The sequence below is a fragment of the Strongylocentrotus purpuratus genome, unplaced genomic scaffold, assembly GCF_000002235.5.
Source record: "Strongylocentrotus purpuratus isolate Spur 01 unplaced genomic scaffold, Spur_5.0 spur5_scaffold_16, whole genome shotgun sequence".
NCBI classification, from domain to species: domain Eukaryota; kingdom Metazoa; phylum Echinodermata; class Echinoidea; order Camarodonta; family Strongylocentrotidae; genus Strongylocentrotus; species Strongylocentrotus purpuratus.
Window position 1 is genome coordinate 2,336,211 of NW_022145601.1, and position 22,461 is coordinate 2,358,671.

Genomic DNA, 22,461 nt, shown 5'->3' on the forward strand with positions numbered 1-22,461 from the left:
CGTCCAAAAAACGTTTTCTGAACGTCTTCAAAAGACCTAGCTCCGCAGCGAATGTAAAGTCCCAACTTAGACGTTATATAAACGTTTTTTAAACGTTTAATATGGACGGAGACGTACGGAACCTGATACGAACGTTCTGTAAACGTTCTAAAAACGTTTTGTGTTTGCTGGGGGGCGTCTCCAACAATTTTTTTTTCTTCATTTTTTTTTCTTTTTTGACTTTTCAATGATCATAAAATTGAAAAGAGACCACCTAATTCGTCACCATGACGAATTCAATTTCTAGTTGTTAAAATTGCCTTTATTTTTATTTATTTATTATTTATTTATCAGGTGGGCTGTATAACGTACAGACCACCTTATAATTTCGTTAGAATTGCCTTTATTTATTTATTATTAATTATTTATATATTTTTCTTATTTCTAACCACTTTTTTGTTGGCAAGATAACTTGGAAATGGCTCAATCAAATAATTTGAAATTTGGCACACATATGTATAGGCATATGTACAAAGCACAATAACGTTTTCAACATTGACCTTCACTGATGACGTCATCTAGGCGCCATTTTGTAAAATTTTACGAAAATCAACTCCTGATCATATCTTCATAACCAAAAGGTATTTCTGATTCATATTTATCATGATCAGGGTCAATATCCGTCCGGTCAATTTCAGGTCAAATAACGCGAGCGTGCGCGTACGTCCGCGCGTCAATGCGCGCGTAAAATTTTGAAATGCTCAAAATCGTCTCAAAATCATTTTGCATACGTTTTAGGCCATTCTAAGCATTTTATAAAAAATCGCGCACACGCGCATACGCGCATGCGTGCGCGTTTTCGCGCGTCAAACTATTGCACAACGTAGAATCGCCATTTTTTTTCTTTCATAATATTCCACATATTTTACAAACAAATTGATAGCATGTTTATCTCTTTATGACTATTAATGACGGAATGATCGACCGTTAAACATAAATTTCCGTGCGCGCGAGCTCTTGTAATACATAGCATATATAGGCAAAAACATGCCTATGCAAAATCCATTGTAGCTCTTTAGGATGCAAGGAGACCCCAATTTGTTTTCATATTTTGATTGAGTATGAATCGGAGATATGATTTCATGTCTCATTTGGCCCTCAATTAACTCATGACGTCATCATAATGGCCTCCGAACTCAAAATTTTAATTTGCATATTATGACGTCAGCATATTTTTGGAAAATTGATTATATCTTTGTAAAAAATTGATCAATTTTCTTCCAAATGTAGTTGCCACGATTTTTCATTTTGACAAAGGCATCATGACGTATTTTTAGCGATTAAAGGAGGCATGTCAATTTGTCACATTTTGCGTGTATTCTCTATGGGACATGACTTTTTCTCAAAACTTGATTATACATTCCCGTCTTTCGCGAGCAATATCTACGTCGTTTTAGCTTCATTTACGCTGAACTTTGAGTATGATGTAGCTGAGACAATTAGCCATCTCAAATGTACCCTTCATTTTGTCTCATTTTTTTGTTGGATCAGCCCACCTATACTTGTTCCAAACAAGTATTACAAATCTAGTTTATTTTTCTTATTTCGACCCACTTTTTTGTTAGCAAAATTACTTTGAAATGGTTCAAACAAATGCTTTGATATTTGGCACACATATGTATAGGCATATGGACAAAACACAGTAAGGTTTTAGACCTTGACCTTGACTGATGACGTCATCTAGGCGCCATTTTGTGAAATTTTCTGAAAATCATCTCATGATCATATCTTCAAAACCAAAAGGTATTTATCATTCATATTTATCATGATTAAGGTCAATATCAGTCCGGTCAATAGCAGGTCAAATAACGCGCGCGTGCGCGCACGTCCGCGCGTCAGTGCGCGCGCAAAAAATTAAAATGCTCAAAATCGTCTCAAATTTATTTTGCATACGTTTCAGGTCATTTTAAGCATTTTATAAAAAATCGCGCGTACGAGCATGCGCGCGCGTTTTCGCGCGTTACATCATTACACAACATAGAATCGCCATTTACTTTTCTTTCATGATATTTCTCATATGTTTTCAAGGAATTTGAAACCATGTTTATCTCTTTATGACCATTAATAACAAGATGAGCGTCAATTCAAGATAAATGTCCGTGCGCGCGAGCTCTTTTAATACATAGCATATATGGGCAAAAACATGCCTATACAAAATCCATTATAGCTCTTTGGAATGAACCGTGACCTTCAATGTTTTTTCATATTTAGATATGATTCCATGTCTCATTTGGCCATTAAGTGTATCGTGACATCATCATAATGGCCTTGGAACTCAAAATACGAATTTGCATATAATGACGTCAGCATATTTATGGACATTGATTGTATCTCTGTAAATATTGATCGATTTTCTTCCAAATTTCGACATGATGTAGCTGAGACAATTCTCTACAAGCTCAGTCCACATCATTTTTCATTTTGATAATGTCATCAGAGTGAAATTTTGATTAAAGGCCTCATGTCAGAAATTTCACAATTTGCGTGTTATGACTATAGAAGGTGAATTTCGTTGACGTAATGAATCTACATGATATTGTAATCAAGAATTTTAAAGCAGTTTCTCGCTTATTTTTGCTCTATTTTTTTTTCAAATTTTAGTTTACCAGCCCACCTATACTTGTTCCAAACAAGTATTATATGTCTAGTTTATTAAATATTTTTCTTATTTCTAACCACTTTTTTGTTAGCAAGATAACTTGAAAATGGCTCGATCAAATGCCTTGAAATTTGGCACACATATGTATAGGCATATGTACAAAGCACAATAACGTTTTCAACATTGACCTTCACTGATTACGTCATCTAGGCGCCATTTTGTAAAAAACAACTCATGATCATATCTTCATAACCAAAAGCTATTTCTCATTCATATTTATCATGATCGAGGTCAATATCCGTCCGGTCAATTTTAGGTCAAATAACGCGCACGTGCGCGTACGTCCGCGCGTCAATGCGCGCGCAAAATGTTAAAATGCTCAAAATCGTCTCAAAATCATTTTGCATACGTTTTAGGCCATTCTAAGCATTTTATAAAAAATCGCGCACGCACGCATGCGCGCGCGTTTTCGCGCGTCAAACTATTACACAACATAGAATCGCCATTTTTTTCTTTCATAATATTGCACATATTTTTACAATTAAATTGATACCATGTTTATCTCTTTATGACTATTAATAACGGAATGATCACCCGTTTAACATAAATTTCCGTGTGCGCGAGCTCTTGTAATACATATCATAAATGGGCAAAAAGATGCCTATACAAAATCCATTGTAGCTCTTTAGGATTCAAGGTGACCCCAATTTTTGTCTTCTTATTGTGATAGAATATGAATTGGAGATATGATTTCAAGTCTCATTTGACCCTTACTTTTCTCATGACGTCATCATAATGGCCTCCGAACTCATAATTTCAATTTGCATATTATGATGTCAGCATATTTTTCAAAAATTGATTGCATCTCTGTAAATATTGATCGATTTTCTTCCAAATTTCGATATGTTCTAGCTGAGACAATTCATTACAAATGTAGTTTCAACATTTTTCATTTTTGACAAAGGAATCATGGCGTATTTTTGCGATTAAAGGAGGCATGTCAATTTTTCACTTTTTGCGTGTATTCTCTATGGGACATGACTTTTTCTCAAAACTGGATTCTACATTCCCGTCTTTCGCGAGCAATATCTCCGTCGTTTTAGCTTCGTTTACGCTGAACTTTGAGTATGATGTAGCTGAGACAATTAGCTATCTCAAATATGCCCTTCATTTTGTCTAAAATTTTAGTTGGACCAGCCCACCTATACTTGTTCTAAACAAGTATTACAAATCTAGTTATTTATTATTATTCTTCCTCGAATTTGTTCGCAGGATATCTCAAGACTGAATAAAGCCATTATCATAAAACTTGACACGATGATAGATCTTAGTCTAACTTAGAACTGGTGACTTTTTAGAGAGTCAAATTGATCGTGACGTCATCCATGCGCCATTTTGTGAAAATCAACTTATGATCATATCTTCGTAACGGAAAGTTATTTCCTATTCATAATTATCATGATTAAGATCAATATCCGTCCGGTCAAGTTGAGGTCAATAAAAGTGCGCAAATGCGCGCGTGTGCGTTCGTCCGCGTGTTTACGCGCGCGCAAAAATTTAAAATGCTCCGAATCATCCCAAATTTTTTTTGCATACGTTTCAGGCCATTTAAAGCATTTCGCAAAAAAATTGCGCACACGCGCATGCGTGCGCGTTTCCGCGCGTACTGGCATTTTGCAACGTAGAATCGCCGAATTTTCTCTGTCATCATATGTGGCACATTTTTCCAAGCATATTGATAATTTGTTCACCTTTTATTAACGCAATGAGCGTCCGTCAAAGTTGACAGCACGCGCGGATCTGCGTTATCTTTATCCACAATACATGGGCAAAAACATGCCTATATAAATTTCATTTTAACTCTTTAGAATAGATAGAAACTCCTAATATTTTTTCATATTTGGATAGATTATGAAATGGAGATATGATTTCATGTCTCATTTGACCCTCAATTAAGTCATAATGTCATCATAATGGCCTCCAAACTCAAAATTTAAATTTGCATATTATGACGTTTGCATATTTTTGGGAAATTGATTGTATTTCTGTAAATATAGATTGTTTTTCTCCTTAATTTCGATATTTTCTAGCTTAGATAAATTTCTACAAATGCAGTGACCACACCTTTCCAGCGTATTTTTGCGATTAAAGGAGGCATGTCAGTTTTTCACATTTTGCGTGTATTGTCTATGGGACATGACTATTTCTCAAAACTGGATTCTACATTTCCCTCTTTCGCGAGCAATATCTCTGTTGTTTTATCTTTGTTTACGCTGAGCTTCGAGTATGTTGTAGCGGAGACAATAAGCTATCTCAAATGTGTCTTTTATTTTTGATCAGATGCCGGGATCATGCTCATATTGCACTTGCAAAGTAGGATTTGAGAATCCCATTTTCCGTTTACGTGTAATCGCTATGTGAATTGTTTTGGTATATCGTTAACGCACTTGAATTCTATCCTCGAGGTCCCTGGTTCGAGTCTGGGCGTCTCCAACCACTTTTTTTCCTTTACTTTTTTTTTTTCTTTTTGACCTTTCACTGTACCATCTCCTTTGATCATTAAAACACGTACATCTGCGAATAAACTATTTGCTTTATTATTACCCTATTTTCACTTAAACGATTACTTTTTGTGTCTAATCCCTATGGGAGATGACTTTTCCTCAAATCTGGATTCTACATTTCTGTCTTTTGTGAGCAATATCGCCGTTATTCCTGCTTGGATTTTGTTGATATTTGAGGATGTTGTAGCTGAGACTATATGCTATCTAAATCACCCCTCATTTTTTCAATAAGATATCAGGATCACGCTCATGATCATGATCATCTTCATTATCATAATGATGGTAATCATTTATCAATTACATTTTCATTTCTTTGAATAAGATAAAATTGTCAAAAGGTGTTCTTCATGATGTAAATTGAAGTCAAATGTGTAACTGGTTACTGCACAGGGTCAAAGGTCATATATTGTTTTAATCTATCTTCCCTAGATCCATGATGATCAAGGAGACACAATTTAATCTTGACATATGGATAGATCATAATGGGAGAAGCATATAAATGGGAGAAGCATTTCATAAAATAATATATCGTGTAGTGCATTATTCGTTATGTAAACCATTATCATACGTATCACCTAATTCGTCTAAGTGACGAATTAAAGTCTAGTTAGGTGATACGTACGTAGACGTATCACCTTTTGATTTCGTCAAGATTTTTATTATTTATTTATTAGGTGATACGTAACGAAGTCTACGTATCACCTATTGATTTCGTCAAGATTGTTATTTATTTATTTATTAAGTGATACGTACGTAGACGTATCACCTTTTGATTTCGTCAAGATTTTTATTATTATTATTTATTTATTTATTATTAGGTGATACGTATCACCTTTTGATTTCGTCAAGATTTTCTTTATTATTATTATTTATTTATTATTTATTATTATTCTTCCTCGAATTTGTTCGCAGGATATCTCAAGACTGAATGAAGCCATTGTTATGAATCTTTCAATAATGATAGATCTTAGTCTAACTTAGAACTGCGTGACTTTTCAAAGACTCAAAATTATCGTGACGTCATCCAGGCGCCATTTTGTGAAAATCAACTAATGATCATATCTTCATAACGGAAAAGTATTTCTCATTCATAATTATCACGATTAAGATCAATATCCGTCCGGTCAATTTCAGGTAAAAAAAACGTGCGGAAATGCGCGCGTGCGCGCTCGTCCGCGCGTTTACGCGCGCTCAAAAATTTAAAATGCTCTAAATCATCCCAAATTTTTTTTGCATACGTTTCAGGCCATATAGAGCATTTGATAAAAAATCGCGCTCACGCGCATGCGCGCGCGTGTTTTGCGCGTACTAGCATTTTGCAACATAGAATCGCCGAATTTTCTTTATCATCATATTTGGCACATTTTTCCAAGCATTTTGATAACTTGTTCATCTTTTAATAACGCAATAAGCGTCCGCCAAAGTTGACAGCGCGCGCGGATCTGCGTTATCTTTATCCACAATATATGGGCAAAATCATGCATATACAAATTACATTTTAACTCTTTAGAATAGATAGGAACTCCCAATATTTTTTTCATATTTAGATAGATTATGAGTCGGAGATATGATTTCATGTCTCATTTGACCCTCAATTAAATCATGACGTCATCATAATGGCCTCCGAACTCAAAATTTTAATTTACACATTATGACGTAAGCATATTTTTGGAAAACTGATTGTATCTCTGTAAATATTGATTGATTTTGTTTCAAATTTTGATATGTTCTAGCTGAGACAATTTTCTACAAATGCAGTGTCCACAATTTTTCATTTTGACAAAGGCATCATGGCGTAATCTTGCAATTAATTGAGGCATGTCAATTTTTTACATTTTGCGTGCATTCTCTATGGGACATGACTTTTTCTCAAAAGTGGATTCTACATTCTTGTCTTTCGCGAGCAATATCTCCGTTGTTTTAGCTTTGTTTACGCTGAGATTCGAGTATGTTGTAGCTGAGACGATAAGCTATCACAAGTGTATCATTTATTTTTCGATCAGATGCCGGGATCATGCTCATATTCACTTGCAAAGTAAGATTTGAGAATTCCATTTCCCGTTTACGTGTAATCGCTATGGGAGATGTTTTGGTATATCGGTATACGCACATGACTTCCAACCTCGAGATCCCTGGTTCGAGTCCGGGTGTCTCCAACAATTTTTTTCTTCACTTTGTTTTCTTTTTGACCTTTCACTGTACCATCTCCTTTGATTATTAAAACACGTAGATTTGCAAATAATGTAATAAAAAACCCTATTTACTTTATTATTACCCTATTTACACTTAATCTATTACTTTTTGGGTGTAATCCCTATGGGAGATGACTTTTTCTCAAATCTGGATTCTACATTCCTGTGTTTTGAGCAATATCGCCGATATTTCTGCTTGGATTTTGTTGATTTTTGAGTATGTTGTAGCTGAGACAAGTTTCCACGAGATTTATGTAGACTTTCTAACATTATCATGACGTTATCATAGTCAAAAATTCAATCATAGGTGACATGTCAATTATCATATATAACAATCCTCAATCGGATACCTGAAGGGGGCGCTATACCACTTTTAATCATGGCATCTTCATCATCATCAATTTCGTCATTATCGTATGCATCAACATTATCATTATATCACAACGGTAGTTTCGGCACACTGTCATGATCGTAATTTAAGAGCCTAGCTATTTATGCTAGAAATATTGAAGGCATTTTTCTCAATTGCATCTCTCCCCTCTCTCTCTCTTTTCTCTCTTGCTCTGTCTCCCTTCACCTAGTCTTGTTCTGCGGGCCCCTCTCCTTTTGTTGGTCTCTCTCATCTGCATCTCTCTTGTCTTCTCCTTCTCTCTTACACTTTCACCCTCTCCCTCTCACTGTTTCCATTTTCCTCTTTCTCTCTTGCTATGTCTCCTTCTGTCTCTGTCTCTGTCTCTCTTTCTCTACTCTCTCCCCTTTCTCACTCTGCATCATCTCAGCTTGTGTCATTTATATGTATAACAATTTAATCCAAGGAAATTTGAGGTAATTTCTATCGTTTGGCCATTCACTGCCATGCATACTAACAATCGTTTCTAGATTTAACATCATATATGTCTGATTATGGATGGGTACAATATGAATATCTTACTCATATTTTATATGTAATCATGACTAAATAAATCACTATGTACATTTTGTAATATTTATTTTAAAAAAGTGTTTCGAGCTTGTTTATTATAAGTAAACAGTTTAATCCTCTATCGAAAGTCTGAAGGGGGCGCTGTGCCACTAATCATGTTCATCATTGTAATATCGTCATCGACGTATTCATGAACATAATCGTTGTTTTGATTATCGGCAACACTTTCATGATCAGTATTCACAAGAGCTTATGTGTGCTAGAAAATGGAAGGCATTGTTCTCAATTGCATCTCTCCCTCTCTCTTGCTCTGTTTCCTTTCTCCCCTCATGTTCTGCCCCTCTCCCTTTTTTGGTCTGTCTCTGCATCTATCTCTCTCTCTGTCTCTCTTTACTCTAGCTTTCACCCTCTCCCTCTCTTTTTCTTGCCTTGCTTCCCTCTTATTCTCTTACTCTGTCTCTGTATCTCTCTTTCTCTACTCTCCCCCCTTTTCCGCCTCTGGCTCTCTTGTTTTGCCCGCTCTCCTTCTCTTGCTCTGTCTCTATATCTCTCTTTCTCTACTTTCCCGCTTGTGGCTTTTATTAGGTGATACGTAACGAAGTCTACGTATCACCTATTGATTTCGTCAAGATTTTTATTCCTAGTATTCTTCCTCGATTTTGTTCGCAGAATATCTTAAGATTGAATAAAGCCATTGTCATGAAACTTTCAATGATGATAGATCTTAGTCTAACTTAGAACTGGGTGACTTTTCAAAGACTCAAAATCATCGTGACGTCATCCAGGCGCCATTTTGTGAAAATCAACTTATGATCATATCTTCATAAAAGAAAGCCATTTCTCATTCATATTTGTCATGATCAAGGTCAATATTTGTCGGGTCAATTTCAGGTCAATAAATGCGCGCAGAAATGCGCGTACGCGAAGGTGCGCGCGTTAATGCGCGCGTAAAATTTAAAATTGCTCAAAATCGTCTTTAATTTTTTTTGCATACGTTTCAGGCCATTATAAGCATTTCATAAAAAATCACGCAAAACACGCATTTTTGCACGTTTTCGTTCGTCACGGCCGAATGAAAAATAATTCCTCCGCAAAAACTTTTGACAGAATATTCCTCATATTTTTCCGAACAATTTGATATCATGTTTATCTCTTCATCACTATTAATAACGGAATGAGCGTCCGTTCAAGATAACCGTCCGAACGCGCGATTTTTGCAATACATAGCATATATGGGCAAAAACATGCCTTTAAAAAGTCCATTGGGATGAATAAGGACTGCCAATTTTTATTTCATATTTAGATAGAATATGAGTCGGAGATATGATTCTATATCTCATTTGGCCATTAAGTCCATCTTGACGTCATCATAATGGCCTTGGAAGTCAAAATAAAAAATTGCACATTATGACGTCATTATGTTTATGGAAAATTTAGTGTATTTCTCTCGATATTCATTGATTTTCTTCTAGATTCAAATATGTTGTAGTCGAGGCAATCGTCCACAAAATCAATACACATTAATTTTCATTTTAATGACGTCATCATAGTACAAACTTCAATCAAAGGCCACATGTCAGAATTTTCGTAATTTGCATGTTATGTCTATGGAAGGTGAATTTTGTTCACATCTTGAATCTACATGGCATTCATCTATGAGCACTATCTTGCTTATTTGTGCTCTTTTCTCTCCCAAATTTGGGTATGTTATAGCTGAGACCATGGGCTATAAAAAGGGTACTTTGTTTTTTGATCAGATGTTGATATCTTGTCGAAATTTTCAATTGAAAGTTGGAATTGCAAATTCTGTAGAACTTTGCGGTAATTATGAATATGTCACGTATGTCCTATTTTTGAAATGTTATCGTTAGCAGTGTTCTAGTATTAAAATGAAATGATAGTGTTTTTATTGTTAATAAAAATAAAAGAACAACAATGCATTGCGGCCTAAACAGCCAAATTTGCAATGTTTTACACATGTAAAATACAATATAAAAAAAACATTCGGAATTATTAGAAGTAAAAGTAGAAGAAGAAAGAGGGAAAAGAGGATTGAGAAGAAAGGAGAAGGGTGAGATGCCTAGCTGCCTTCCTCTTTCTGTCTTGCTCTGTCTTCCTCTGTCTCGATCTGCCTCTCTCTTTCTTTATAGTATCTCCCCTCTCTGCATCATTTCAGTGTCTCATTTATTAGTTTATTACATGTACACAAATCAAATCAAAGGAAATTTGAACCTATTTCTATCGTTTGGCCATTCACTGCCATGCATACTAACAATTATTTCTAGATTTAACATCTTATAGCTGTTGGGTTATGATGGGTAAAATATTAATATCTTAATCATATTAATTGAATCAGGACTAAATAAATCACTGTATACATGTTTTAATTTTTTTAAAAGTGTTAATAAACTTTATTTTCATGTTATCTCAAGACTTGACAGATGGCACACGAAAGCATTCACATCCACAGTGTGTCGACACGTTATTCAAACGATAGATCTTTCTTTCCAATACAGAACGGTCAATAAGCTGCATGAAACTTAATTTAGATATAGTCCTTATTAGTCATAATCAGCTCTAATGACGTCATTGTTGCGTATTTAGCGCGTCGAAATATCACTACAATGATTGGTATAAGTATTTCTCTGCAATCAGGCGAATTTTTTGTTAGTAATAGCAGGGCACTCTCCCTGGTAATAGTTAACAGTTATCATATACAACAATCCTCAATTGAATACCTGAAGGGGGCGCTATACCACTTTTAATTATGGTCATCAACATCATCAATATCGTCATTATCGTATTGATGAACATTATCATTATATCATCATCTGCAGTTTCTGCATACTTTCATGATAGTAATTCAAGAGCCTAGCTATTAATGCTAGAAATATTGAAGGCATCTTTCTCAATTGCATCTCTCCCCTCTCTCTCTCTTTTCTCTCTTGCTCTGTCTCCCTTTACCTAGTCTTGTTCTGCCCCTCTCCTTCTCTTGGTCTCTCTCATCTTTATCTCTCTTGTTCTCTCACTCTGTCTTACACTTTCACCCTCTCCCTCTCCCTCTTCATCTCTTGATCTGTCTCCTTCTGTCTCTGTCTCTCTCTTTCTCTACTCTCTCCCCTATTTCTCTGCATCATCTCAGCTTGTCTCATTTATAATGTATAATAATTTAATCCAAGGAAATTCGAGGCAATTTATATCGTTTGGCCATTCACTGCCATGCATACTGACAATCGTTTCTAGATTTAACATCATAGCTGTTGGGTTATGGAGGGGTACAATATTAATATCTTACTCATATTTTATATTAAATCAGGACTAAATTAATCACTATGTGCATTTTGTAATATTTATTAAAAAAAGCTGTTGGATTATGGATGGGTACAATATTAATATCTTACTCATATTTTATATTAAATCAGGACTAAATTAATCACTATGTACATTTTGTAATATTTATTATAAAAAGTGTTTTGAGCTTGTTTAGTATAAGTAAACAGTTTAATCCTCTATCGAAAACCTGAAGGAGGCGCTGTGCCACTTTCAATCATGGTCATCATTCTAATATCGTCATCATCGTATTCATGAACATAATGTTTTTTTGATTATCCGCAACACTTTCATGATCAGTATTCACAAGAGCTTATTTATGCTAGAAATATGGAAGGCATTGTTCTCGATTGCATCTCTCTCTCTCTCTCTCTTCTCTCTTTTGCGCTGTTTCCCTTGTCCTCATCATCTTCTTTTCATCATCATCAATATCGTCATTATCGTATTCATGAATATTATCATTAGATCGTCATCAGGACACTTTCATGATACAAAAATAGCTTCGTATCACCTAATTCGTCAAAGTGACGAATTAAAGTCTAGTTAGGTGATACGTAACGAAGTCTACGTATCACCTATTGATTTCGTCAAGATTTTTATTCCTATTCCTATTATTCTTATTATTCTTCCTCGATTTTGTTCGCAGGATATCTCAAGATTGAATAAAGCCATTGTCATGAAACTTTCAATGATGATAGATCTTAGTCTAACTTAGAACTGCGTGACTTTTCAAAGACTCAAAATCATCGTGACGTCATCCAGGCGCCATTTTGTGAAAATCAACTTATGATCATATCTTCATAAAAGAAAGCCATTTCTCATTCATATTTGTCATGATCAAGGTCAATATGTGTCGGGTCAATTTGAGGTCAATAAATGCGCGCAAAAATGCGCGTACGCGAAGGTGCGCGCGTTAATGCGCGCGTAAAATTTAAAATTGCTCAAAATCGTCTTAAATTTTTTTTGCATACGTTTCAGGCCATTATAAGCATTTCATAAAAAAATCACGCAAAACACGCATTTTTGCACGTTTTCGTTCGTCACGGCCGAACGAAAAATAATCCCCCAGCAAAAACTTTTGACAGAATATTCCTCATATTTTTTCGGAAAATTTGATACCATGTTTAGCTCTTTATCACTATTAAAAACGGAATGAGCGTCCGTTCAAGATAACCGTCCGTACGCGCGATTTTTGTAATACATTGCATATATGGGCAAAAACATGCCTATAAAAAGTCCATTGGGATGAATAGGGATTGCCAATTTTTTTTTCATATTTAGATAGAGTATGAGTCGGAGGTATGATTTCATATCTCATTTGGCCATTAAGTACATCTTAACGTCATCATAATGGCCTTGGAAGTCAAAAATACAAAATTGCATATTATGACGTCATTGTATTTATGGAAAATGGAGTGTATTTCTCTCAATATTCATCGATTCTCTTTGAAATGTCGATATGTTGTAGATAAGGCAATTCTCTACAAGATTACTTTTCACTAAGTTTCATTTTAATGAGGTCATCATAGTACAAAATTCAATTAAAGGCCACATGTCAGAATTTTCGTCATTTGCGTGTTATGTCTATGGAAGGTGAATTTCGTTCACATCATGAATCTACATGGCATTCATCTATGAGCACTATCTATCTTATGTGTACTCTGTTTTCTCCCAAATTGGGGTATGTTATAGCTGAGACCATGGGCTATAAAAACGGTGCTTTTAGTTTTTTGATCAGATGATGAGATAATATCACAATTTTCAGTTGAATGTTGAAATGATGAATATGTCACGTATGTCCTATTTGTGAAACTTAAACGTTAGCAGTGTCCTCGTATTGAAATTATGTAAGGAAACCCTTTTACTTTCTAGACTTTACTCTCAGACACTATTGAGTGACTGACTGACATCTTTTTTTCTCTGGTAATAAAATACGTAAAATGAGCGTTATAGAGAACATGAGCATTCGGCTACATTAATAACCCACTCTGTTCTCATTGTTCATTTCCTATTCAGGACTTGAATAATGACGAACTTCATTCAATGTTTGGTAGTAATACTACAGATACTTATACTGATATCAATGATTTAAACTATTTATCCGAAAAAGAATATGAGTTTCATTTCAGTAGGTTTCTGAACTTTAAATATTATATTGATGAGGATTTTACGACTGAATTCAGTAACATTAACTATCATTTTAGTATTTTACATTTTAATTCGCGTAGTTTAAACATACATTGTAATGCTTTATCCGATTTCATCTGTACTTATGTATAAAAACGTGGGTTAATGATAGTTCGCCACTATTATTCAATGTGTCTGGTCATTCATTTATACATTTTAATCGCCAAGCAGAAAAGAGTAGAGGTATTGGTCTATTGGTCGCTGACAATTTTGAATATGAAATACGCAATGATATATTTATATTATACCCATCATACAACTATGAATCACTGTTTATTGAAAGCAATTTGCCGAGACATAAGAATATTATTTTAGGTGTCATATATAGGAAACCCCAATCAAATATCAATGATTTTATCCCTGTCTTTGAAAATGTTTTACAAAAAACACATACTGAACATAAACAGGTTTATAAAATGGGAGATTTTAACATTGATCCCGTGAAATTTACTGGCAATGCTGTATGTAATTTCTTGAGCGAAATACATTCAAATCTTTGTATTCCTTTAATTGACAAGCCTTCAAGAAAGACTGACGGATTAATATCCCTCTAATCCACATTCCTAATACAGTGACAGTATATATCCATCCGATATTTAAAGATTTTATTTTCAAGCAACTAGTGAATCTCACGTCGACAACTCAAAATGATCGCTAATGTATTCTCACACTTTTCATTTACGCCGGGACATCGTGACGTCATACACTAAACATTTTTAATTATTCAGGCATAAGCTCTTATTTATCAATTATATTTTCATTTCTTTGAATAAGATAAAAATCGTCAAAATGCGTTCTTCATGATGTAAATTAGAGTCAAAGGTGTAACTGGTTACTGCACAGAGTCAATGGTCATATATTGTCTCAATCTATCTTCCCTATATCCATAATGATCAAGGGATCGACACAATTTAAACTTGACATATGGATAGATCATTATGGGAAGAGCATTTTATAAAATAATATGATATCGTGTAATGCATTCTTTGTTAGGTAAACCAATATCATACGTATCACCTAATTCGTCTAAGTGACGAATTTAAGTCTAGTATTTATTTTGTGTCTGTATAGAAGAAATTATTATTATTCTTCCTCAATTTTGTTCGCAGGATATCTCAAGAATGGCTTAAGCCATTATCATGAAACTTGCCAAGATGATAGATCTTAGCCTAACTTAGAACTGCGTGACTTTTCAAAAACTCAAACTCATCGTGACGTCATCCAGGCGCCATTTTGTGAAAATCAACTTATGATCATATCTTCATAACGGAAAAGTATTTCTCATTCATAATTATCACGATTAAGATCAATATCCGTCCGGTCAATTTCAGGTCAATAAACGTGCGCAAATGGGCGCGTGCGCGTTCGTCCGCGCGTTTACGCGCGGCAAAAATTTAAAATGCTCTAAATCATCCCAAATTTTTTTTGCATACGTTTTAGGCCATATAGAGCATTTGAGAAAAAATTATGCTCACGCGCATGCGCGCCTGTTTTTTGCGCCTACTAGCGTTTTTCAACATAGAATCGCCGAAATTTCTCTATCATCATATTTGGCACATTTTTCCAAGCATTTTGATAACTTGTTAATCCTTTAATAACCCAATGAGCGTCCGTCAAAGTTGACAGCGCGCGCGGACCTGCGTTATCTTTATCCACAATACATGAGCAAAAACATGCCTATACAAAAATCTTTGTAACTCTTCAGAATAGATATCAACTCCCAATATTTTGTCATATTGAGATAGATTATGAGTCGGAGATATGATTTCATGTCTCATTTGACCCTCAATTAACTAATGACGTCATCATAATGGCCTCCAAACTCAAAATTTCAATTTGCATATTATGACGTTTGCATATTTTTGGAAAATTGATTGTATCTCTGTAAATATTGATTGATTTTCTTTCAAATTTTGATATGTTCTAGCTGAGATAATTTTGTACAATTAATGTGACCACATTTTTCCAGTTTGACAAAGGTATCATGGCGTATCTTTGCGATTAAAGGAGGCATGTCGATTTTTCACATTTTGCGTGGAATTGTCTATGGGACATGACTATTTCTCAAAACTGCATTCTACATTTCCGTCTTTCGGGAGCAATATCTCCGTTGTTTTAACTTTGTTTTCGCTGAGCTTCGGCTATGTTGTAGCTGAGACAATTACCTATCTCCAACGTGCACTTTATTTTTCGATCATATGCCTGGATCATGCTCATATTTTACTTGCAAAGTGGGATTTGAGAATTCCATTTTCAGTTTACCAAAAAATCATCATCAATATCGTCATTATCGTATTGATGAATATTATCATTAGATCATCATCGGCACACTTTCATGATACAAAAATAGCTTACGTATCACCTAATTCGTCAAAGTGACGAATTAAAGTCTAGTTAGGTGATACGTACGTAGACGTATCACCTTTTGATTTCGTCAAGATTTTTATTATTTATTTATTTATTATTATTCTTCCTCGAATTTGTTCGCAGGATATCTCAAGACTGAATAAAGCCATTATCATGAAACTTACCATGATGATAGATCTTAGTCTAACTTAGAACTGCGTGACTTTTTAGAGAGTCAAAATTATCGTGACGTCATCCAGGCGCCATTTTGTGAAAATCAACTAATGATCATATCTTCATAACGGAAAAGTATTTCTCATTCATAATTATCACAATTAAGATAAATATTTGTCCGGTTAATTTGAGGTCAATAAAAGTGCGCAAATGCGCGCGTGCGCGTTCGTCCGCGCGTTTACGCGCGCGCAAAAATTTAAAATGCTCCAAATCATCCCAAATTTTTTTTGCATACGTTTCAGGCCATATGGAGCATTTGATAAAAAAATTACGCACACGCGCATGCGCGCGCGTTTTCGCGCGTACTGGCATTTTGCAACATAGAATCGCCGATTTTTTTCTGTCATCATATTCGGTACATTTTTCCAAGCATTTTGATAATTTGTTCACCTTTTATTAACGCAATGAGCGTCCGTCAAAGTTGACAGCACGCGCGGATTTGCGTTATCTTTATCCACAATACATGGGCAAAAACATGCCTATATAAAATTCATTGTAACTCTTTAGAATAGATGGAAACTCCTAATATTTTTTCATATTTGGATAGATTATGAGTCGGAGATATGATTTCATGACTCATTTTATCCTCAATTAACTCATGACGTCATCATAATGGCCTCCAAACTCAAAATTTTAATTTGCATATTATGACGTCAGCATATTTTTGGAAAATTGATTGTATCTCTGTAAATATGGATCAATTTTCTTTTTAATTTTGATATGTTCTAGCTGAGACAATTTTCTACAAATGTAGTATTCACAATTTTTATTTTTGACAAAAGTATCATGGTGTGTTTTTGCGATTAAAGGAGGCATGTCAATTTTTCGCATTTTGCGTGTATTCTCTATGGGACATGACTTTTTCTCAAAACTGGATTCTACGCTCCTGTCTTTCGCGAGCAAAATCTCCGTTGTTTTAGCTTCGTTTTCGCTGAGCTTTGGATATGTTGTAGCTGAGACAATGAGCTATCAAAAGTGTGACTATTATTTTTCGATTAGATGCCGGGATCATGCTCATATTTCACTTGCAAAGTAGGATTTCTGAATTCCATTTCCCGTTTACGTGTAATCGCTATGGGAGATGTTTTGGTATATCGGTAACGCACTTGACTTCCAACCTCGAGATCCCTGGTTTGAGTCCGGGTGTCTCCAACACTTTTTTTTTTCACTTTTTTTTCCTTTTGACCTTCACTGTACCATCTCCTTTGAATATTTAAACACGTAGATTCGCAAATAATGTCATAAATAACCCTTTTTACTTTATTATTACCCTATTTTCACTTAATCCATTACTTTTTGCGTGTAATCCCTATGGGAGATGACTTTTTCTAAAATCTGGAGTCTACATTCCTGTCTTTTGCGAGCAATATCGCCGTTATTTCGGCTTGGATTTTGTTGATTTTTGAGTATGTTGTAGCTGAGACTATATGCTATCTAAATCAACCCTCATTTTTTCAATAAGATGTCATGATCGCGCTCATGATCATGATCATGATGATCATGATCATCATTATCTTAATGATGATAATCATTTATCAATTACATTTTCATTTCTTTGAATAAGATAAAAATCGTCAAAAGGTGTTCTTCATGATGTAAATTAGAGTCAAATGTGTAACTGGTTACTGCACAGGGTCAAAGGTCATATATTGTTTCAATCTATCTTCCCTAGATCCATGATGATCAAGGAGACACAATTTAATCTTGACATATGAATAGATCATAATGGGAGAAGCATATGAATGGGAGAAGCATTTTACAAAATAATATATCGTGTAATGCATTATTCGTTATGTAGACCATTATCATACGTATCACCTAATTCGTCTAAGTGACGAATTAAAGTCTAGTTAGGTGATACGTACGTAGACGTATCACCTTTTGATTTCGTCAAGATTTTTATTATTTATTTATTTATTTATTTATTTATTATTATTCTTCCTCGATTTTGTTCGCAGGATATCTCAAGACTGAATAAAGCCATTGTCATGAAACTTTCAAAGATGATAGATCTTAGTCTAACTTAGAACTGCGTGACTTTTCAAAGACTCAAAATTATCGTGACGTCATCTAGACGCCATTTTGTTAAAATCAACTTATGATCATATCTTCATAACGGAAAGCCATTTCTCATTCATATTTGTCATGATCAAGGTCAATATCCGTCCGGTCAATTTGAGGTCAATATATGCGCGTAAAAATGCGCGTACGCGTAGGTGCGCGCGTATACGCGCGCTAAAAAAATTAAAATGCTCCAAATCATCCCAAATTTTTTTTGCATACGTTTCAGGCCATATAGAGCATTTGACAAAAAATCGCGCTCACGCGCATGCGCGCGCGTTTTTTGCGCGTACCAGCATTTTGCAACATAGAATCGCCGTATTTTCTCCGTCATCGTATTTTGTACATTTTTCCAAGCATTTTGATAATTTGTTCACCTTTTAATAACGCAATGAGCGTCCGTCAAAGTTGACAGCACGCGCGGATTTGCGTGATCTTTATCCACAATACATGGGCCAAAAAATGCCTATACAAAATTCATTGTAACTCTTCAGAATAGATAGAAACTCCCAATATTCTTTCATATGTGGATAGATTATGAAATGGAAATATGATTTCATGTCTCATTTGACTCTCAATTAACTCATAATGTCATCATAATGGCCTCCAAACTCGAAATTTAAATTTGCATATTATGACGGATGCATATTTTTGGAAAATTGATTGTATCTCTGTAAATATTGATTTTTTTTTCTTCCAAATTTTGATATGTTCTAGCTGAGACAATTTTCTACAAATGTAGTGTACATAATTGTCCAGTTTGACAAAGGTATCATGGCGTATTTTTGCGATTAAAGGAGGCATGTCAATTTTTCACATTTTGCGTGTATTGTCTATGGGACATGACTATTTCTCAAAACTGCATTCTACATTTCCGTCTTTCGCGAGCAACATCTCCTTTTTTTAACTTTGTTTTCCGTGAGCTTCGGATATGTTGTAGCTGAGACAATGAGCTATCTCCAATGTGTACTTCATTTTTCGATCAGATGCCGGGATCATGCTCATATTTTACTTGCAAAGTGGGATTTTAGAATTCCATTTTCGTTTACGTGTAATCGCTATGGGAAATGTTTTGGTATATCGCTAACGCACTTGACTTCCGACCTTGAGATCCCGGGTTCGAGTCCGGGTGTCTGCAACAATTTTTTCTCCACTTTTTTTGTTCCTTTTGACCTTTCACTGTACCATCTCCTTTGATTATTTAAACACGTAGAATCGCAAATAGTGTAATAAACAACCCTATTTACTTTAGTGTTTCCCTATTTTCACTTAATCCATTACTTTTTGCGTGTAATCCCTGTGGGAGATAATTTTTTTTTCAAATCTGGATTCTACATTCCTGTCTTTTGCGAGCAATATCGCCGTTATTTCTGCTTGGATTTTGTTGATTTTTGAGTATGCTATAGCTAAGACTATGTGCTATCTAAATCACCCCTCATTTTTTCAATAAGATGTCAGGACCCCGCTCATGATCATGATCTTCATCATGATTATCATGATCATCATTATCATAATGATGATAATCATTTATCAATTATATTTTCATTTCTTTGAATAAGATAAAATCGTCAAAAGGTGTTCTTCATGATATAAATTAGAATCAAAGAAGTAACTGGTTACTGCGCAGGGTCAATGGTCATATTTTTTCAATCTATCTTCCCTAGATCCATAATGATCAAGGGGACACAATTTAATGTTGACATATGAATAGATCATTATGGGAGAAGCATATAAATGGGAGAAGCATTTTACAAAATAATATATCGTGTAATGCATTATACGTTATGTAAACCAATATCATACGTATCACCTAATTCGTCTAAGTGACGAATTAAAGTCTAGTATTTATTTTGTGTCTGTATAGAAGAAATTATTATTATTCTTCCTCAATTTTGTTCGCAGGATATCTCAAGAATGGCTAAAGCCATTATCATGAAACTTTCCATGATGATAGATCTTAGTCTAACTTAGAACTGCGTGACTTTTCAAAAACTCAAAATCAATGTGACGTCATCCAGGCGCCATTTTGTGAAAATCAACTTATGATCATATCTTCATAACGGAAAAGTATTTCTCATTCATAATTATCACGATTAAGATCAATATCCTTCCGGTCAGTTTCAGGTCAATAAACGTGCGCAAATGCGCGCGTGCGCGCTCGTCCGCGCGTTTACGCGCGCGCAAAAAATTAAAATGCTCTAAATCATCCCAATTTTTTTTTGCATACGTTTCAGGCCATATGGAGCATTTGATAAAAAAATTACGCACACGCGCATGCGCGCGCGTTTTCGCGCGTACTGGCAGTTTGCAACATAGAATCGCCGATTTTTTTCTGTCATCATATTTGGTACATTTTTCCAAGCATTTTGATAATTTGTTCACCTTTTAACGCAATGAGCGTCCGTCAAAGTTGACAGCACGCGCAGATTTGCGTTTCTTTATCCACAATACATGGGCAAAAACATGCCTATATAAAATTCATTGTAACTCTTTAGAATAGATAGAAACTCCTAATATTTTTTTCATATTTGGATAGATTATGAGTCGGAAATATGAATTCATGTCTCATTTTATCCTCAATTAACTCATGACGTCATCATAATGGCCTCCAAACTCAAAATTTCAATTTGCATATTATGACGTCAGCATATTTTTGGAAAATTGATTGTACATCTGTAAATATAGATCAATTTTCTTTTTAATTTTGATATGTTCTAGCTAAGACAATTTTCTACAAATGTAGTATTCACAATTTTATTTTTGACAAAAGTATCATGGGGTATTTTTGCGATTAAAGGAGGCATGTCAATTTTTCGCATTTTGCGTGTATTCTCTATGGGACATGACTTTTTCTCAAAACTGGATTCTACATTTCTGTCTTTCGCGAGCAAAATCTCCGTTGTTTTAGCTTAGTTTTCGCTGAGCTTCGGATATGTTGTAGCTGAGACAATGAGCTATCACAAGTGTGCCCTTCATTTTTCGATTAGATGCCGATATCATGCTCATATTTCACTTGCAAAGTAGGATTTCTGAATTCCATTTCCCGTTTACGTGTAATCGCTATGGGAGATGTTTTGGTATATCGTTAACTCTTAAGCTGCCATCCATACAATGCACCCAGTGCCACAGTGCTAATCCCTATTGTGCCCGCTACTAATCTCCTGTGTGCCAAGTTAATTTAGGGTTGGTTCAAGTGCGTGTAGTTTAAATTGTTACTATGTTTGATCCACTATAACATCTCATCTGTATATTGTATAAAAAAGAATTGTACGTTAAAGTTGTAGGAAATTTAACCCTCTTTCTGTTGATACCAATATCATTTCATGAATCTGTAATTTTGGTAAAGTAAATAAGCACTATCAGTGAGTTGTCAAACCAATCCGTTGTCTCATTTCCCGCACACAATCTGAGGGGCCATGATCAAAACTGACAAATTTGATGATAAAATATCGCAATTTTCTCAGGAAAATCCAATGTAACGGTATATGTGAAGCACACAAAATCAAAACAACAATAAACCCCCTCCACAAATACAGTAAGCATTCATGCGTGCACGCAATGCGCATCGCACAATAGGCATAAACAATTAGCTTGTGTACTTATGCACGAAAATGTGTCCGTGGCACGCGAGCGGATGAGAGTTTATGTGTGCATGGCATATCAACAGAAACCCGGTTATGTGTGCGTGGCACGCCAGCGCATGCACAGAACAGTGTTCTTGGCACGATAAGAGTTAACGCACTTGACTTCCAACCTCGAGATCCCTGGTTCGAGTCCGGGTGTCTCCAACACTTTTTTTTTCTCACTTTTTTTTCCTTTTGACCTTCACTGTACCATCTCCTTTGATTATTTAAACACGTAGATTCGCAAATAATGTCATAAATAACCCTTTTTACTTTATTATTACCCTATTTTCACTTAATCCATTACTTTTTGCGTGTAATCCCTATGGGAGATGACTTTTTCTAAAATCTGGAGTCTACATAC